The following is a 21,052-nucleotide window of genomic DNA, read 5'->3' on the forward strand; positions in this document are numbered from 1 at the left end:
AAGGAGCGGGCCAGTGGAGGACGAGGCTTTGGTTCTTCACTCTGGCCTGGCACTACAGACAGAAGGCTGGGGTACAACCTCGCTTCTGCTCCATATATACTGCCAAAGAGATTTAAGTGGAGAATTTAACAATTGTATCCCCAAAATGCTATGGCATGGGCCAATCCACCACCTCGGGACCTCGCACCTCACTCATCCCATATACTGAAATGGACAGGCAGAGCGAATGAGATACAGATGTATCAGGGGAAAGAGCCATGGTGGCACTACTAAGAGTGGAAGGGGTGGCAAAGTACATTTCTGGGGCAGGCAAACTTTGTTCAACTTGTTGGACTTCTGAAAGAAAATAACAGCGTATTTCACATTAACCATCTAACCATTAACACTATCAGTCCATTCAGCTCCCATTTACTCTGATGGAATAATCTAGTAAGTATACTTAGGACTGCAGCCTTGTTTCACTTTATTATTGAATTATAATTTATATGAGGAGAGTGCTTTTCCTTCAAGGAACCACAGATGTTTAGCAATAGGAAGGTGCAGAGGGGTCAGCTACTTGTCTACTGGGGAATGCTTGCCTTTCTTGGTCACCACCGATGGATGAAGCATATGGTGTACTTCCACTGAGGCCAAACCAACTCACCCACAAATATGTGTCCAGACATTAATTGCCTGACACTGATCCAAACCCTGTGCATTAACGCTTCTTATGCAACAGCCTTTCCCTAGCCTTGGGTCTCCAGATGTTGGGTCCCCATCATTCTCAGCCACCCATGGCCAATGGTCAAGGATGGTGGAGGACCAGGGTTAGGGGAGGCTGCCAGGGACTGTACAATTTTGTGGAACGTTTTATGGGATGTGCGTGAAGGTCGGGTCATTTGAACCCTGCACTATTTTCTTCAAGGGTTGTCTGCATGAACTAGTGCTTCAGTTGCCATCCTGGGCATTCACATGCAGACTAAGAGTTCAGAAAAAGGATACAGTTAAATGATATTTTTGTATGCAATTCCAGCACCAGCACCCCCAGCCCTCACACAGCCCTACTAACTCCAGGGACTTCATGGCACTGACTTAGATTGATCAGACTAAATTCAAAACATAACCAACAAATCAAGTGAAGTAAATTAATAAGAACTACCTAAAACAGAGCACCATGCTTCGCTGACTTCATGTCTGAAAATGAGAGAATATAGTAGAAATGCATAGGGGTAAAATGTATGTGTAAGTGGGTGGTTGTTTCCTCCAATGTGGTATGCTCATAATAATAAAATGTACCTGGAGTCCTCCCCACCATGGCATACTTTTCACCCAGATATAAATCCAGAGCATGAAAAGAAAAGAAGAAAAGTGAAGCAGGTAAAACACTACAGTGTCTGAAAACAAAATTCCAGTGGTATGTTGTTCTGCACACAGTAATTCAACATATAGTGTTGGTATGTGAAGCACTGATTCCTGCCTTCAGCAAACCCAATCTTAAATTAGGAGGATGTGGTCAAGTTAATGCCCAAAGACACACATGCAGAACCTACCCCTTGCCCATCCTGATATGCAAGTATCAAGATTTAAATGCACATTTCTCCTAATATAAATTTTTGCAAGAACTTTTGCATAATATATACATTTTGGAAGGTTTCCCACTAATACGTGCATTTCTACATGTATTTTCCACTAATACACACATTTTGAACACATTATTTGATTGGACAAGTGCAGGACAAAATTTGGAATAGTGTGAATTCTGAAAAATAGCTATTTTTTGGTTTGCATATTGTTTTGGGAAGTATGAATTAGGTAGCTTCACATTAAACTGAAAACTGAACTAATTTCTCCCCCATCCCTATATGGAAGATATATTTATTATTTGATTTATATCCCACCCTTCCTCTAGTAGGAGCCCAGGGCAGCATTATTAATATTATATTTTTGTATTTCTTTTATGGCCTATGGCAGAGGTTCCTAAACTGTGGTCCATGGACCCCTAAGGGCGCAACCCCCCCTCAATTTCCAGTGCAATCAAATTAATTGTATGTATGTATTTATGGGGGTCCAAAGATTTCCTCATATTCCTAAAGAGGTCTGTGACCCAAACAGATCAAGAACCATTGGCCTATGGCCAATATAGAAATAAAACTAGATAACCATGGCAGTATATCATGGTGGTGTCAAGTCCTGCTAGTATTAAACTCAAGATGCTGAGAGTCTTTGCTGAGAGAATGTTTCCTTAGCATTCTATACAGTGAAAAGGAATAAATGCCTTGTGCCATAGAAACACCCCAGGAATTACTCTAACACTGTGATGGAGATTTAAAATAATCTCACTACTTCCAATGGCTTCAGTTGCCAATTACCCAGCTGCTTTTATTACACCTCAACAAGTCTACATTTGCACCACAGTACAAAATGCATGTGTGTCACGTCAGTTCAGCAGAGTTCGCAGATGCATTTTTGGCACACACAGACACACAACTCACATCTGACATAGCATGGCACACGCGTCTTGACTGCAATTTTTAAAGTAGTAAGAAATATCTAACTGAGATGAGTTGACATACTAGTTCTGATGCTAAGTGAAAATTAAAAGCATACATTTTTTAATAGGGACACTAGACCACAATCTAAAAATAGTGAACATGTCTTTAAAGCTGCAAATCTATACATGCTTAGTCCTACTGAAAAGAAAGCTAGAAGTATATTCAAAAGTATAACATATCTAGATTTGTGCTGGAAAAAGTGCTAAGTTGATTGGAGACAATACATAAAGGATTTTGTCTCGCATTTCTGCTTGTTACTTTTACGGGCTATTCTTTCACTCATTTAAAACCCAAGTCAGCAACCATGAGTGCCGCTGCTACAAGTTAAGACTCCCATGTTGTACACTTCTGATTAGTTCTCTGTGGAAATTGGGGTGTGGTTTATAGAAAAGATGACACAACAGAACTGTAGCTGTGTCTAAACAGTGTATAATCATTCACAAAATTCTCTTGTGCTCCCAAAATCTTTTATGCCAAGTGTCAGCCTGGGGCAAATTTTTATGGATGAGTTGTAGCGTTCACTCTTGATATCTGGGAGGGGTATATAATGGATCTACTGACAAACTATCTGAATTTCTACTGCTTTGAAAAATATAAGTTAGAAAGTCATAAAAACCCAATCCAAACCTCCAAGAGATTAAATCAGCAAGAATTCTTTTGCATGAAACTAGCATATGAGTATACAAAGGGGAGTCTACATTATGGCCATAAATCAAATGGATGCCTTTGATTTTTGTGTAACCTGATGCATTCAATGGCCCTAATTTACTCACCAGGTGGGCAGGGGCAGGCAACTGTCAACTGGCAAAAAGAAAAGAAAAAGAAGCCAGTAGTTTTATTACAGGTCTAAACATTCATAATAGCCTTTGGAAATGAAACTATCATTCTTCTTTTCCTCTTTTGTACATATTGTTCATAAATTGAATCATGGTATTCAAATGCAACCTTGGGGAAAAAATCATTAGAATCTAGTTTAGGGCTATCAACCTATATAGAGTTATGTAATCACACTCGTACAGTAGTATTTGGCAACTGTCAAAATGTAAGATTCAAAAGCCTCTGTCAAGAATAGAATACACAGATAAGCAAGTTTTTTTTAAAAAAAATGTCTATGTAAACACAATATTTGGGCGTGTGATGTTCTTTTATTGGAATGAGAGAAAAGTGTACATATACTTTACTTTCCCAATGAAATCAATGAGAAATGAAAGTGCCAAACTCTGGCAGGATTGTGCCCCAAATGTTTCACCCCTAACACGAGCAACCCTTAGAATACTAAAACAATTGTACAAGCCTCTGTCATATACTAAATCCCTGCTGGCTTGCACAAAAAAGAGTAGAGTAAAATGACTAGCACTTAAAACAGGCTGAGCGTTTAATTCTCGGTTATTAGGCACGTATAATTTCCTGCAATTTTGACACTGCTGCTGGTTGTCTCTTTGATGTTCCATAGTTTTAAGGTTGGGAAAAGACTGGCAATACTCTCTCAGAAAACTTTGCTCCTTATTTCATTTGTACTTGTTTGTTCATAGTACTGGCAGGAGGTGGGAAAGGTAATATTTTTTCTTTACGTTTTAAAATTGCTCTCAAGTATGAAGTTAGTAAAGCTTGTCCTAACAAATCAGTGGCCACACACATAAAGCAATCTCCTGGCTCCCAGATACTCTATAGTAGCAGCATTAGTGTTACAAACATTTATTCCCTTGTGCTAAGGAAGAATATCTGGCTGATATTCTATAAAATGATGGTGCCCTGATGGCCGACTTTTACTGGGATGTTTTTGGACAAATACTATTGGCTTCCATCTAGCTATGGTAGCTCCATAGGAACATAGGTAGATGCCTTATACTATGACAGAGCACTGGTCCACCTAGATGGATCTACATTGACTGCCAGTGGCTCTCCAGGCTTTCAGAAAGGAGCCTCTCCAAGCCCTACCTGAACTTGGAACCTTCTGCATGCAAGGCAGATACTCTACAACTAGGCTACAGCCCTTCCCCAATGCAAAAGCAATGGGGCTTGTTTAATTGCAATTAGTTTGTATCATTGGCCTAACCACATTTCAGTTTAGCTGGACTGGGGTCACTAAGTTTAAATGTTTAGAACTGTTCACTTTGGGAATGATACAGACCAAGGTGCACTTTGAAGTCCTTGGGATTGTTTGAAACTGGGAGGTTTCCAGAGGAATAGCTGTGCTTAAGTCTTGTAGCAAAAACAACAGTGGCTGAAGGCACTCAAAATAATAATGAATTTATTATGGCACAAGTTTTCAAGTAATAGAATCCACTTCATCAAATGCTGCCCACAAAAACCTATGCCACAATACATTTGTTAGTCTTTAAGGTGCAACCAGACTCTTTATTGTGATTTCCAGCCTTAGCTTATAAAAGCAAAGAATTTCAGACCTCATGCTTGCAGTATCATTTCAGAAAAGGCAAATACAAACACATACACACACCCTTAGAACAGAACAATAGTAATTACAAACAGTTCAAGTTTAATTTATTATTTGCCCCATGAAAAAGACTGAGAGTTGAAAGAGTGGGTAAACACTGGTGACCTCCTAACCATAATAAAAGAAAAGGAGTAGGAAGATGTGCTCCCTTCCTCCACCCTTAATCATGGTTAATGTCATGCCAGTATAATGTTTAACCATGGTTAACATCAGAGCCAATGTAATAATGAGGTTTAAGACGGCAGGGGAAGGGATAGTGGAGTTTCCAGCAGACGGAGAAGGGACTATAGAGGGATGGAACATGTATTCCTGCAGCCTGCTCCCATTCCGTTAACAATGTTTCAAACATCAATGTAAATTTTGGGGTGGGTGGCGGAAGGCTGTAGGTCAGGGACAGAAAATGTGCTTTGCATGCAAAAGGTGCCTGGTTCAACCTCCAAATAGGACCGGGAGAAACTCCTGCCTGAAATCCTAGAGAACCACTGACAGTCAGTGTAGACTGTGCTACATGGACCATTGGTTTGACTTGGTATAAGGCAACTTTTTAGGTATCGACATATATACCAACCCTGTACATCCATCTCAGCTATCCTGGACTAGTATTGTTCATTACTGAAGCACATTCTGACCTACTTACATAAAATGTAAACAAAGAGATCAAGGAATTCTACTTTTCTTTATCTACATGCAGCCATAAGGTTTCTCACTTCTGCAATGTGTAGTTATACTATCAGGTCAAAGGTTAAATGTCTGAAATTATATAGGATCAGGTAAAGAACACAGCATTGTTTTATGATGGTTTTGCAAAAAGGGCTTGTAATTTTGCTTCTTAAGAGCCAAGATATTTGTGTGCTTTGGCAGTGGACAAAAGATAACATTAAGCTAAGAGCCTAGTAAGCTCCACAGATAACCCTACTCTTGAAACAATCTCAACAACTAATAACCAGTGACAGGAAAACTAATGTGATGAAGACAATGCAAATGTAAGACAGCTGCTAATCTTACTTTACTGCTATTACACTGTTTTCATAACCTGTACTTGAAAACTTAGACCTGACAGAAAAGACAATGAAGTCAGACAGTGGCTGGATATGGAGTTTTTATGACCCATAATTTGCAGGTCAACTATACAAGTTTGATAGCAAAAGCAGCTTGTAGAATCAGCAGGACTGTTTGAAAGTATTGTGTTAGTCTCAATGTAACCAATAAGCATAAATTCTTATACAAATGTTTTTCTTCTGTTGGTTTCAACTTTGCTTGAAATGCAAAAATTATTAAAATTAGCTGTTATTTGGTTTTATAAATTTTATTTATAAAAGTGTTTATATATCATCCTCACACAAAACATCAGGGCAATGTACCACAACATAATAAGTATTGCTTATTTATTTATTATGATTTCTTACCTGCCCTTTAACATAAGGTCCTAGGATAGCGTACAGCAAATTAAAAATACAATTATTAAAAAAAGTTTTAACACGAATTACAGCCACAATAATTGTTTTACACAGACACACACACACACACATGCACGCAAGAGTCAAAGACCAGGATAAAAAGAGTAGTATGGTAACGTCAGGGGAAACTCATTATTTTTATCACAGAAAATTCATGATATATCATTTACTGAAAAATATAACTAACACCATTCTACCTCCCTTTGTTGCCAAAGTCAATTGCTCAGAAATCAAACAATTTTTTTCCAATTCAAAATCCTATCCCCAATTCAACAACTGTTTCTCACCACCAAATTCTTAGATTCCAGAGTCTTCCCTGGCTGTTAGAGTAATATGCATAAGCATGTGCTTCTTGTACGGTGGAGTGGGTGGGCAACAGTCAGGGAGGCATATCAGCTAAATTCCTCTTGGCATTACTGACCAAGGGTGGTATTCAATGCTAGTCGTACTTAGAGTAGACCCATTAAAGTTAATAAACATGACTAAATTAGATTCATTCATTTCAGTGGGTTTGCTCTGAGTAGGACCTAGCTGAATACAAGCCTAAAGGTTCAGTATATAAAGCCCCAATATGCTTTATATGCAGTGCCTTGCAACAGTAATCAGATCCCTGACCAATGCTCTCATATTACTGAATTACAAATGGTAGATTGTAATTTTGTTCTGTATGATATTTTGTTTTGAAACCTTGAAACTCAAAATCAATTATTGTAAGGTGACATTGGTTTTATGTTGGGAAATGTTTGTAAGAAACATAAAAAACTGAAATATGTTGCTTGCGTAAATATTCAACCCCTGTGCTGTGGAAGCTCCCAGTTTACACAGATGAAAGAAATTGCCCTATCGAGGACACAGTTACCTAACCATTGGCCTCCACCTGTGAACCAATAAAGTTGCTCTCACATTGTCAGGATAAAAACCACACTGTTGAAGGATCACTGATCAGGCTGTGGGTCTGACGGAAAATGAAGACCAAAGAGCATTCTACAGAAGTGAGAGATAATGTAATACAAATGCACAGATTAGGAAAAGGGTACAAAATAATATCCAAGGGTTTGGATATCCCAGTGAGCACAGTTGGATCAATAATCAGGAAGTGGAAGCTGCATCACAACACCCAGGCACTGCCAAGAAAAGGACGTCTCTCAAAACTCGGCACTCAAACAAGAAAGAGTCTTGCAAGAGAAGCAACAGAGAAGCCAACAATCACTTTGAAAGGAGCTACAGAATTTAGTGGCTGGGAGTGGAGTAATGGTGCACCACTCAACCGTATCAAGAGCTCTGCATAAACTGACCTGTATGGGAGGGTGGCAAGAAAGAATCCATTACTCAAAAAGTACCATCTGAAAGCACATCTGGAGTTTGCCAGAAAGCATGAGAGTGCCCCAGCTGTGATGTGGGAAAAGGTTTTGTGGTCAGATGAGACCAAGATAGAGCTTTTTGGCCAAAACTCAAAGAGCTATGTGTGATGCAAACCTAACTCTGCCCATGCCTCAAGACACACCATCCCTACAGTGAAGTATGGTGATGGCAGCATCATGTTGTAGGGATGCTTCTCATCAGCAGGGACTGGGCATCTTGTTAAAATGCAAGGAAGAATGGATGGAGTAAAATACAGGTAAATACTGCAAGAGAACCTGCTGCAGTTCAACTGAAGCTTAGGAAGAAATTCACTTTTCAATAGGACAATGATCCCAAGCACAAGGCCAAGGTAACAATGGAGTGGCTCAAGAACAAAAAGGTGAAGATCCTACAGTGGCCCAGTCAAAGTCCTGATCTCAATCCCATTGAGAATCTGTGACGCTCTTTGGAAATTGCAGTCCACAAGCGACATCCAACCAACCTGGAAGACCTGGAGTGAATCTGCCAAAAAGAATGGGCCAAAATCCCTTCAACGCTCTGTGCAAATCTGGTATATACCTACTCCAAAAGACCTAAAGCTGTTATTGCAGTGAAAGGTAGCTCTACCAAATATTAATGTGTGGAGATTGAACACTTATGCAAGCGACATGTTTCAGTTTTTTATGCTTCTTACAAACATTTCCCAACATCTTACAATAATTGATTTTGAGTTTCAGTGTTTCAAAATAAAATAGCATAGAGAACGAAATTACAATCTACCATTTGTAATTCAGTGATATGAGAGCACTGGTCAGGGATCTGATTACTTTTGCAAGGCCTTGGCTCCTACTGGAAGGAAGGGCAGGAAATAAATCAAATAATAAATAAATAAATAAATAAATAAATACACAAAATAAGGCACTGTATTTTACAGACAGACATAACCCTGCATGCCTGTTCTAATGCCTCCTATTGTTATTTTAAGTAGAAGCTACTCAGGAAGGTGTAGGAACAGCCATCTGCAGGCCACAGCAAAAGCATGTCAGCGCAAAGCAGCTGAGAAAGACATGCCATGGGGACTGACCTCTTTCTGGGAAAAGAGTGATAAAATGTATGCCACCTTATTTACAAGCACTTCTCTCATTAGTAAACAAAGATTTCCATCCCCAGGCTTGCAACATACATGGCTCCAGGGCACCAAAGATGCCTTGGACAGAACCATGTCAGCAGACCTCAATTGCAAGATTTATTTCATGTTAAATCATGCTGAGCAAAACGTAATTTTCCAATCCAGGATCCAGATACCAACTAGCACAACAAGCTGTTGTCATATTTCTGAATTTAGACAATTTGGGTTGTATTCAATGCTAAAGGTAAAGGTGTCCCTGCACTTATAGTGCAAGTCATTTCCAATTCTTAGGGTGACGTCTTGCAACGTTTACTAGGCAGACCGTATGTATGGGGTGGGTTTGCCAGTTCCTTCCCTGGCCTTTCTTTGCCTCCCAGCATATGCCAGGTACTCATTTTACCGACCACGGATGGATGGAAGGCTGAGTGGACCTCGACCCCTTTTACCGGAGATTCGACTTCCTCCTTCCGTTGGAATCGAACTCCGGCCATGAGCAGAGCTTCGGCTGCGTTACCGCCACTTACCACTCTGTGCCACGGAGGGTCCCATTGAAGTTAATAGACATGACTAATATTCGTTAACTTCCATGGGTCTACAATGAGTAGAACTTAGTTGAATACAACCCAGTATTATTTTTTCCCTTGATATCTCAGAACAGGTAACAATATTATGCTTCCTGAATAATTAATTTTCCCTGTCAGCCCTTAAAGGTGACTACAATGGAAAAGGGAGGAAAAAACAGCTTCCAAAGATGCAATTTTAAATCATTGAGTACTGTCAATGTCATATCTATAATGTTGTGTGCTTTCAGCAGTTATGCAACTTCTCCTCTGAACCTTTTATATGTTGTCAGATGCTTTCTTGGGTCACATCACATATTCCAGAACAGATTGTGCTCGTACGTAGTCCAGATTCCATGCCATTGTTGAGCAGTATCATGAAGTGGTACTTGCCTGCTTGCTGCATGTAGTGAATCACTAAATTTTAAAAAGTAGTGCTAAACTATGGCCATTTTCACAAAATGAAAACAAATTGTACAGCCTTAAAATGTAAAGTGTGCATGTAAGAAAGTGCTGGTTTTTTTTTTAAGAATTGTAAACCTATGAGCAAAACTGGTCTTGCTTTGCTTTGTTTTCTAGTTGATTTGCCTTTCTGGCTAAAGGAAAATGGAAATGGACTGCCTTCAAGTCGATTCCGACTTATGGTGACCCTACAAATAGGGTTTTTATGGTAAGCAGTATTCAGAGGGGGTTTACCATTGCCTTCCTCTGAGGTTGAGAGGCAGTGACTGGCCCAAGGTCACCCAGTGAGCTTTGTGGCTGTGTGGGGATTTGAACCCTGGTCTCCCAGGTTGTAATTCAACACCTTAACCACTACACCACACTGGCTCTCATTCTGGCTAAAGAGTGGGGTATAAATGCTTTAAATAAATGAAATAAACAAACATACCTGTATTATACAGGATCACACCTTGTTCATAAAATCCCATCTATCTTTCATTTCTCATCTCATAATCAAGCTCTGAGCAAGAATTCAAATTCTTCCCTTAATCAATGTTCCCTTCAAAGTATAAGACACAGATGCCTCTTATGTGAATTTATTAGTAGCTCAAGGGCAGCCTGCATAGTTACTGAATATAATCGCTCCAGGATACTCAAAGGTCTGCAATCAGATCATTTCAGTCTCTCTTAGACTGTGTTTCTTGTTTAACTTCACACACACTATGGAAGATTTACCACCTGCCAAATGCTATCTATGACAACAAAGCAAAGGTAAATGTGTCAAGCTTAGTTAGACAGGCATTATTTGAACTTCCATTTATTCCTCCCCTTAGCCTACAGCAGGAATGTGTTCTAATATCCCTCATACAGTATGTTTAGCAGTTGTGGTTACTATGGGGCACAGAATTAAAACCAGGAGACCAGTGTGTGTACTAGGATGTACCCATTAGCAGTTCATTGCAACTGCTTGATTATGAGACTTCACAGTAAAATGGAGGAAATATCTGGTGGGCTGGTTACAAAATAATGGTGAAGCATAACAACTTATCTGGAAAGACAAAAGTTTTAAACTGGGGTCGGGAACCTGTGGCCCTCCAGATGTTGATGGGACAGTCACAGGGATTAAGTGGGCTGTCGTCCAGCAACATCCCTGACCATTGGCCCAGTGCTTGCTGGGGTTGATGAGAGTTGTGGATTAACAATATATTGTAGGCTATAGGTTAGCCATCCTTGCTTCACACACAATCATTCTTGTGTTCAATGGGTGAAGGGAACATGGTTCCATGAAATTACCCTTTCACTGCAGCTATTGGTCTCTTATTTTAACCTGGGCAACCTTGGGCCAGTCACTATCACTAAGCCTAACAGGGTTGATGTGAGGATAAAATGGGCAAGGGACAACCATGTATGCCACCTTGAACTTCTTGGCGGAAAGGAGGGGTACAAATGTAACAAACACACACTGGCTGAAAGTGAAAAAGTACTGCCATTAACATGACCTATATTGCAAAAATGCGAAAGTGTTCCACAGTATATGCATACTGAGGGCAGTGAGTTTTCCTCCTTCTACCTGGCACTACCCATCTTGCTTAGGTTGCATCGCCACATCAAGGTACAATTGGTACAGTTCTTAATATCACAATAACCCTTACATTAGCAAAGAGTGGATAATGTGTTGTTGTCATATTCAATTTCTGTATAATTCCCAACATTTCAGTATTAATCTATGTGCATTTCCCAAACATATCTGCTTCCACCTCCAGAATTATAGGTTCTGGACTTCTTTCTTCTTCTTGAATTTGTATAACTGAACCTACACCTATATTTGCCTGCAGGAGGAAGGGGAACACCACCATTCAGGGAAAGAGAGCAATTTGCTGCTGCCTGCCTGCTTGCTGCTGCTGCTGCTTGGCTACCAACACCAGCACTCTTTCCCGGTTGGACTTCTGCTCTGCGGGGGTCATGCCTTGTAGGACCAGGCCCCAGGTACTCAGCCAGCTGTGGCTGATTTTTTCCACCTGTCCTTTCTCTGGAGGGGATACATAAGCCGGCTGGCTGAGGCGGCTCCTGCTTTGTCTGCCTTTTTCTGGGTCTTCAGTTATGTGCCTGGGAGAGAGGACTCAGAGCCAAGTGGGGAGATTTGAGGGGGGCCCAATTAGTGTAGTGACAGGTAGAGGGAGATATGGCATTGTGAGGAGGACTGGCCAGGTAAGGGGAATGCAGCCCAGGCAGTTAACAGCTGTGCCTTGTTCTGGTCCTCCCCACACCCGCAGGTTTGTTGGTTGCCCTATCAGCCAGCTCTCAGGCCTCCGGATGCTGCTGCTAAATGCCAGATCGGTGCATAATAAGATCTCCCTCATTCACAATTTAATTGTGGATGAGGCAGCCGATCTGGCATGTATAACCGAGACCTGGGTGGGTGAGCAACCTGTCCATTTGACTACTGGTCTGGAGTGTTTGCACCTTATGTTGGGTCAGCAGAACAGACTGGGAATTCTGCTGGTGTACTGCCCACCCCGCTGCCCAACAGACTCCCTAACTGAGCTGACGGAGGTGGTCTCGGGTGCACTGTTGGATCCTCCAGACTGTTGGTTCTGGGGGATCTCAACATCCATGCAGAGGCCACCTTATCCGGGGCGGCTCAGGATTTCATGGTCTCCATGACAACCATGGGACTGTCCCAATATGCCATTGGCCCAACACATGTAGCAGGGCATACTCTAGATTTGGTTTTTGCAACTGGACATGGAGTTGGTGATCTGAATGTGGGGGGCTTTACATCAGTCCCTCTGTCATGGACAGATCACTGCTTGCTGAAGTTTAGACTTACAGCGGCTTTTCCCCTCTGCAAGGGTGGGGGACCTATTAAGTTGGTCCACCCCCAGAGACTAATGGATCCGGATGGTTTCCAAAGGGCTCTGGGGAGTTTTCCGGCTGACAGGGCTGGTGCTCCTGTTGAAACCCTGGTTGAAGTGTGGAATACAGAAATGACCCGGGTGGTTGACATGATTGCTCCTGAGCGCCCTCTCCTGTGTAGAGCTCGTACGGCCCCATGGTATACCCCAGAGCTGAGAGTGATAAAACAATATAGGAGACGGCTTGAGTGCAGATGGAGGCGAACTCCTAGTGGATGCAATTATACACTGGTAAGTGCCTATGGTAAGCTGCATTTAGGGGCAGTGAGGGCAGCACAAAGACAATATTTTGCTGCCACTATCAAATCATCAATCTGCCGCCCAGCGGAGCTCTACAGAATTGTCCGGGGGCTATTACACTCAGGCCCCAGGGACATGGTAGAACCATCTGAGGCCTGCTGCAATGAATTTGCTAGGCACTTCCAGGATAAAATCTTTAGCATCCACCAGGACCAAGACTCCAGTGTTATAGCAGGTGAATCAAGCGAGGTATCCAGAGCACAGCCTTGTCCCGATTTCTTGGATGAGTTTCAGTTGGTGTAGCTTGAGAACGTTGACAAGGTGCTTGGACAGGTTCGTGCAACCACTTCTGTGCTGGATCCTTGCCCTTCTTGGCTAATAAAAGCTAGCAGGGATGGAACAGCCGGCTGGGCTAGGGAAGTGATTAATGCCTCTCTGTGAGAGGGAGTGGTCCCTGGCTGCCTGAAAGAGGCGGTAGTGAGACCACTCCTGAAGAGGCCCTCCCTGGACCCAGAAAATCTTAATAAGTATAGGCCTATAGCAAATGTGCCATTCCTGGGCAAGGTCCTGGAACGAGTGGTTGCAGTCCAGCTCCAGACACTCTTGGATGAGACCGATTATCGGGATCCATTTCAGTCGGGTTTCAGGCCTGGTTTTGGCACGGAAACAGCTTTGGTCGCCCTGTATGATTACCTTTGTCAGGAGAGAGACAGGGGGAGTGTGACTCTGTTGATTCTCCTTGATCTCTCAGCGGCTTTCGATACCATCAACCAGATACCATCAACCAGAAGGATCTGGGGAGACTAGCTGAGTTGGGAGTGGGAGGTACTGCATTGTGGTGGTTCCACTCCTACTTGGCAGGTCACCTCCAGAAGGTGGTGCTTGGGGAACATTACTCGGCACCCTGGACTCTCCAGTATGGAGTTCTGCAGGGGTCAGTTCTGTCCCTCATGCTGTTCAACATCTACATGAAACCGTTGGGTGTGGTCATCTGGAGCTTTGGAGTGCGTTGCCATCAGTATGCTGATGACAAGCAGTTCTATCTCTCCTTTTCATCTTCTTCAGGTGAGGCTGTCAATGTGCTGAACCGGTGCCTGGCTGCGACAATGGACGGGATGAGGGCTAATAAACTGAGGCTCAATCCAGACAAGACTGAGATGCTGCTAGTGGGTGGTTCTTCTGACCGGATGGTGGATGTCCAACCTGTCCTGGATGGGGTTGCACTCCCCCTGAAGGAGCAGGTTCATAGCTTTGGGGTTCTCCTAGAACCATCTCTGTCACTTGAAGCTCAGGTAGCCTCGGTGGCACGGACTGCTTTCTACCAACTTTGGTTGGTGGCCCAGCTGCACCCCTATCTGGACAGGGATAACCTGGCTTCAGTTGTCCATGCTCTGGTAACCTCCAAATTAGATTACTGCAATGCGCTCTATGTGGGGCTGCCTTTGAAGATGGTTCGGAAACTGCAGCTTGTGCAAAATGTAGCGGCCAGATTGGTAACAGGGACCAGATGGTCCGAACATATAAAACCGATTCTGGCCCACTTGCATTGGCTGCCTGTATGTTTCTGAGCTCAATTCAAGGTGCTGGTTTTGACCTATAAAGCCTTACACGGCTTGGGACCACAATACCTGATGGAACACCTCTCCCGATACGAACCCACCCGTATGCTATGTTCAAGATCAAAGGCCCTCCTCCGGGTGCCTACTCCAAGGGAAGCTCGGAGGGTGGCAACAAGGGAGAGGGCCTTCTCAGTGGTGGCCCCCAAATTATGGATGATTTTCCTGACGAGGTGCGCCTGGCGCCAACACTGTTATCTTTTTGGCGGCAGGTCAAGACTTTCCACTTCTCCTAGGCATTTTAGCATGTGTTTTAAATTGTTTTTATATTGTTTTACATTTTAAAATTGTGTTTTAAATTGTTTTTAAAATATGTGTTTTAAATTGTATATTTGTTTTAATATTTTTTTACAATAATTTTTATTCAAATTTTCATAAAACATACAAAACAAAATCATAAAACATTCAAAGACAAAAAACAAAACAAAAATGATTAAACAAAAATAAAATAAAATGTTGACTTCCCATTTGTCGCAGATCAAATCAGTTGTAGGTCTACAATATATAACAATCCTGTCTCTTAAATTATATTATAAAATCACTTTCCTCCAGTAGTTATCTTAATTAATCATCAAATCTCATAAACATTACTTTATTCTTTCCACAAAAAGTCAAAGAGAGGTTTCAATTCTTTAAGAAATATATCTATCAATTTTTCTCCAAATAAACATGTCGATTAATCCATCTCGTTAATAATAATAATAATCTTATTGTCATAACCATAGTCCAAATAAACATATCGATTAATCCATCTCATCAAAATCTGTTAGGTCCAATAATTTCAATAGCCATTATTCCATTATCCATATTAATTCCATCTTCCATCTTCAATAGTCCTGTTAAGTCCAGTAATTTCAGTGTCCAATCTTCCATTATCAGTATTTCATAATAATCTTGCTGTCATAGCCATAGTCATATAATAAGAGTCTGATGGGAATTTCCTCTATCCCAAATATTTTTCTTGCCATCGATTCTGAATAAGTTGCTGAAATATTGTTGTAAAGTCATATCTCTGTTCTTCTTTTTTACAAAATGCACTGGCTCATCTCTTGAGAGTTTTTCCATTGTCACATGGCTGCAGTTAATTCCATAGATTTTCTCTATATCAAGCTCCATCACGTCATTCCAGTCCAGAAGATTATCCAAGCCATTGATAACTTTATCTCTAATATCTTCATTAATTTCTTCAGACAAAACGTTAAATTCCAAACAGTAGATTTTATTTCTAATATCCATAAACTCCAGATCTTTTTCCAATTCCACATTTGTTCCAATCTCCAGGGCTTGTATCTTCCCTTTATTTTTTCTTTTCTCATCTCTGATCTCATTCTCCTCTCTCACAGGATCCCCTATTTCTTTAAGCTCCTGCGTCATTTTGCTCAGTTCAATTTTCAGCTCCTTACTGCCCTGTCGCAGGGTTTGTTTCGTTATCTCAATCTCATCCATTATTTTCTGAAACATAATTACTTCCAGATTCTCAGCCACTTTCTTGATTGCCATTTTTAAAACCACGAAAACAAAACAAAACAAAAATAAAGAAGAACCACTTCTTATTTCAGCAACAATTGGGTTAATATTCCAGGCTTGATGACATCACAGTATAAACAGAGCAGCCTGCCTTATCTATGTTCAAGAACACAAAACAAATTTAGTTCCCACCATCAAAACAGTTAGTGGCGTCGTGAAGAAGCAGATTCATCAAAATAAAATAGACCAAAAAGAGAATAGTCCCAGACAATATAATGTTCCTCGGAATAGAAATCCCTCTTCTGTTTATATCTTTAGAATGCACTTCCAGGACAGCTTTTTGCAATAGAAACAGAGATAAGCTGTTAATTTCGTGAATAACAGAGAAGAGTTATAGCTCACCCAGAAGTTCTTTAAAGCTGATTCATTTGACAAATCTCTTTTTGCTGCAACAATTTAAACCAAGTAAAAAAAATAATAGAAAGAAGGGTGCTTGCCTGTTAGTCCATTTTCTCTTTGAAGAAAAGATAAACGTATCGCATTAATCAGATAGAGCTTGTTCGGAAGTCCGTCCGGCATTGCTGGCTGGACCTTTTCTCATAAATTAATGAAATCCAGTCCTCCCAACAAAAACAGGCTTTTGAGGTTGATCTCTACGTTTCTCCCTGCCCGGGAGAAATTTCATCAGTCAAAAAAAAAATGTTCTGACTGATTTATATCTGAATAAGCTTCTTTTGAGGCGGGAGCCCGTCTCAAAAGCAGGCACAAGCGAAGTCACCCTTCCCGGAAGTCCTATTTGTTTTAATATTTTTGATTGTTGTAAACTGCCCAGAGAGCTTCGGCTATGGGGCAATATACAAGTGCAATAAATAAATAAATAAATTTGCCGCACTGGGCCTTAAGATGGATCAGGAAAGCTGCATTTCTTTAAACAGGAAGAGGGAGCCTCAGGCCTCTTCATCTGGCCCTCAGGACACTTCCCAGGCCACACCCTTCTCCCCATGCCAGAACCCTCAATGGCTCTGCTTTGTACCCTCAAGTGTTGTTGCTTGGTTGGAACATGTCCTTGAACTCAGATAATGCCTCTTGCCTGTCCAGATGGAGGACAAACAGGGATGTGTGAGTGTGTAGAAACTAGTCTACTATACAAAGGTCAAATTTAAAGTCCTGGCCACTTGTGCCTCTGCCTCCACCTATGACTGTCCTGTGACCCTCAGAAGGTTGCCCAGAAGGGAATGCAGTTCTTGGGCTGAAAAAGGTTCCCCGCTCATTAGCAGGCAAAATGAGTACAGATAATATGTAAATAAAGTGTGATAGGGGAAATCCACTGTTTAAATCCAGTGATAAAAGTGCAGAGAAGGGGTTATAGTGAGAGTAATCATGAAAAACCATTATGCAAAGGACAAAAAAGAGAGAGGAAAATGGAGACCACCCAGTGATAAATCACAGAACACGTTGTGAGCAGCAGCACAACTTCACATGACCTTCTGTTCCAGACTGTAGGAAGAACCACCATCCTGACTTACACAATGCTTTGTTGTGTTCAGTATAAAATTCTCTAGGAGCTGCATCTAATGGTAGCTTTGTCATAGTGGGAAGTGTTTCCCATTGTGTAAGTTTTATAAGAAAAAAATGGAATTCACTGTAATTTTACTGAGGATGAGAAGGGGTAAAAATCAATGTGGATTAATAGACTTGGGCATATTAAGATAATCAAGTACCAGTAACAGAAACAGATAACTTTTGTGACAAGTGAAGTTTTACATAACCACATAGAGATAATTATGACAATAATCTTGGAAACTGTTTACTATACTTCCACACTATCCTTTCCACACTTTGGGGCAGCTGGATCACTCTGCACTCTTCATCCCGTATCTCAGTTTAATTTGATAAGAGAGAAGAGAGGGAGGGAAGGAGGGGAGCAGGGGGAGAGGATGCACACAGAAGGAATGCCTTCTAGACAACATTCACAGTGATGTGCCACTTGGAAGGAGTAAGGGCATGCTATAGCAGAATTTTCTTGGTGTATCAGGAAGCACCACAGGAAAAGCCAAGGGTGCAAACTGCTGCAGCACAAGAGCTTGCTGCTGAACAATTTCCATTAATTTCACTGGGACAAGCAATGTGTAAACTATCTTCAGAACTAAACCATGGAAACGTTAGAGAAAAGACATGGGAACTTCTGTATCATTTTTCCTTTGAAGCTGTCATGAAGTCAATGTTTAGGACTGATTCATACATGACTCCTGCATACATTATGCATTTGCTCCTGTGCTCTGCAACATATCTTTGGCTTTAGATTTTCTTCTCAGACATTCCAGTTAGTAGATTTAGGATTGTATACTTAGTTGCTCTCTGCAGAGTTTAAGGCATAAATAGGTGTTTAAATGCCTAGATGAATAGGCCCCATTTGTGTGATCCATCTATTATAAAAAAGGGGTGCAGATCACACAAGAACTGGTTGCTTAGGCACTTGACACATGTAGACCCTGGTTCACATTAAAAGTGTCTATCCACAATGGGGAAAAGCTCCCTTAACTAGCTGTGTATATAATGTACAGAATAAGGCCTCGGGTCAACCAGCCCTCAATCTGGTTCCACCATGGTGTGTATTTCAGAATATGTGTACGTACTGTGAGATGTGCATTTTGTTAATTACTCCATTTAGATTACCCAGGGCTACTCTGATTTATGCACAAGGGACTGATAAGTAGATTGGTTAACCAAACTAATCAATATACCCGTGGAAAGTAAAAATTAATGACCCTGCCCTTCACTCATTTCCACACACAATTATCTCCCAGGCTGAAAAATGAGTCTGAGGATCAAACTGGATTTTCATGCATACATCAGCTGCTTGGGATAATTATAAGGATCACAGTGGATTTCATCCACTGATGCGGTCTTGATGAAAATCACTCCTGAAGCTGCTATTTGCATTGGGAGAGAATCCCTCATTGGTGTCAGTGTCATGGAATGTTTGATGGAGGTATCACAGGGCATGGCCAATGGCTTCAAAGCACTAACAGGATGCAGTATTACCCCCCTCATAGATAACATCTAAAAAAAGCTCTTTAAAATAGTCCACACTAGGTTTGCCCCATGTCTAGTTCAGGTGAAAATGGAAAGCCAAATAACCTACAATGGATCATGGTCTATGGCTTACTGTGAACAAACAGCATGCTACTTACTCCCATTTTGCTTTGCCCTGCCTGGAGTCAGTAGCAACAACTGTGAGTCTTGGCTTAGTATTGCATGGAAACCAGAACTAGTGGTTTGTTTCTCCAAAACAAACAAATGGTAAGGCAAGAACAAACCTTGGCATGTTGGAAAGAAACAAACCTTGAGTCCTGGTTCACAAATAGTGTTCTGTTCAGAACATAACAAATCAGATATACTTTTCATATGCCACCCAGCACCCCCCAAAAGACCAGCATCATCAGTAACTAATAATTAGCTCAAAGTTCACCCAGTATCGTACTTTTTTGAACAGTAAATGCAAGATTAATTATTTTCGTTAATTGTCTCATTTTTCCAACAGAACACACTCCTTCTGAAATATTCTCTTGAGACACTGTTCTGAAAAGTTTGCTTTATAGGGAGCACTGAAAAAGTTCACATGGCTTTTCAGGGTTTGGTAGATAATAGAAAACAGTGTGTGTGTTTTAGTCATATCTTTATTGACAAAGGCATGCGTGCTGGCAGGACTGTCCACTTAAGAGTGCAGTACTTTGCTCTGAAAAATGCTGAACACAAATTTTGAGGGCTTTCCTATCTTGACAAATTCCACCCCTGCTGGGAAACAACCATACCACTATACAACCAGGGGCCCTTCCTTATTATCCTGTCATTAATCAGACACACCTATTTCCTTTTCCACGTGACAGGACTGCAGCACAATTATTATTTCACATCAGGAACCTTTCCCAATTCATCACAAAGTGAACTCACATTAAAATAGCCAGGGCAAATAGAATATATATACTATTTCTCTCATGCATTGGCCACTACTTTATTTTCAAGGAAGGAGGCAGGAACTAATGGCTACTCAGGTTCCATTTCCTTTTGAGCATAATCCCTTCCTCACTATGGGGATTGGTTCAGACCGATGACAGAACACACTTAGAATATTCTGGGGAAAGACCGTTCCTTATTATTTCTTTGCGAGTTCCAAGGCCAAGCTATAGAACTAAATATTGATTCTGGAATTAAAGCCTTGCTAAAATTACATCCTGACAATGGTCCCTGTGTTCTTACCAAGGGTTCTCTTAATACAGCTGCTTGCCCATTACTTTCACTCATGCTTCTCTGTAACAATTATGGTTGTGCAATTCCAGACATTATCATGCAGACATGAGAAGAAACCACAAGGCAGGAGCTCCCACAACACTGTGATAGCATGGAAAGGAATAATACACATAGGCACACATAGCTGTAGACTTGAAGGAATTACTGTGATTGTGCAGTTGGAAGGGATTGTGGAGGTCACCCAGGATCTGCAATGCAAGGTGCAGTTACAGCATCCCTATGGCTGTCCAGACACATTGTGACGGAAATGTGTGGCAAGGTAAAATTATAAAGTCATACTTAATTTTTTACATAACTGAAAACTCTGCCACAGATGCAAACTAGTGGTTGTGTTAGGGGTGGGGGAGAAATTAGGCTCAGCTTGCATTTCAAATCAAATTTATCAAATGCACACTTTCAGAAATAATGAGAATTGAAACACAGCTATCCTTCAAATTTTGCACTTACCCAAGTTTTGCAATGCAGTTTTCCAACCAGTGTTTACAAAAATGCATGTATTAGGGGAAAATGTGCATAAAATGAATATATATTATATATTAATTATATATTAAATGAATATATAATATATATTAATGCATATAACATACAA

General features: G+C 41.1%; 1 protein-coding gene across 7 annotated transcripts in view; it reads right to left on the bottom strand.

Annotated features, from left to right (window-relative positions):
* Positions 1-21,052, bottom strand: part of LYPD6B (LY6/PLAUR domain containing 6B) — a 111,850-nt gene that overhangs the window by 13,400 nt on the left and 77,398 nt on the right. The window lies entirely within an intron of this gene.

This window comes from Rhineura floridana, chromosome 2 (assembly GCF_030035675.1).
Source record: "Rhineura floridana isolate rRhiFlo1 chromosome 2, rRhiFlo1.hap2, whole genome shotgun sequence".
Classification (NCBI taxonomy): Eukaryota; Metazoa; Chordata; class Lepidosauria; order Squamata; family Rhineuridae; genus Rhineura; species Rhineura floridana.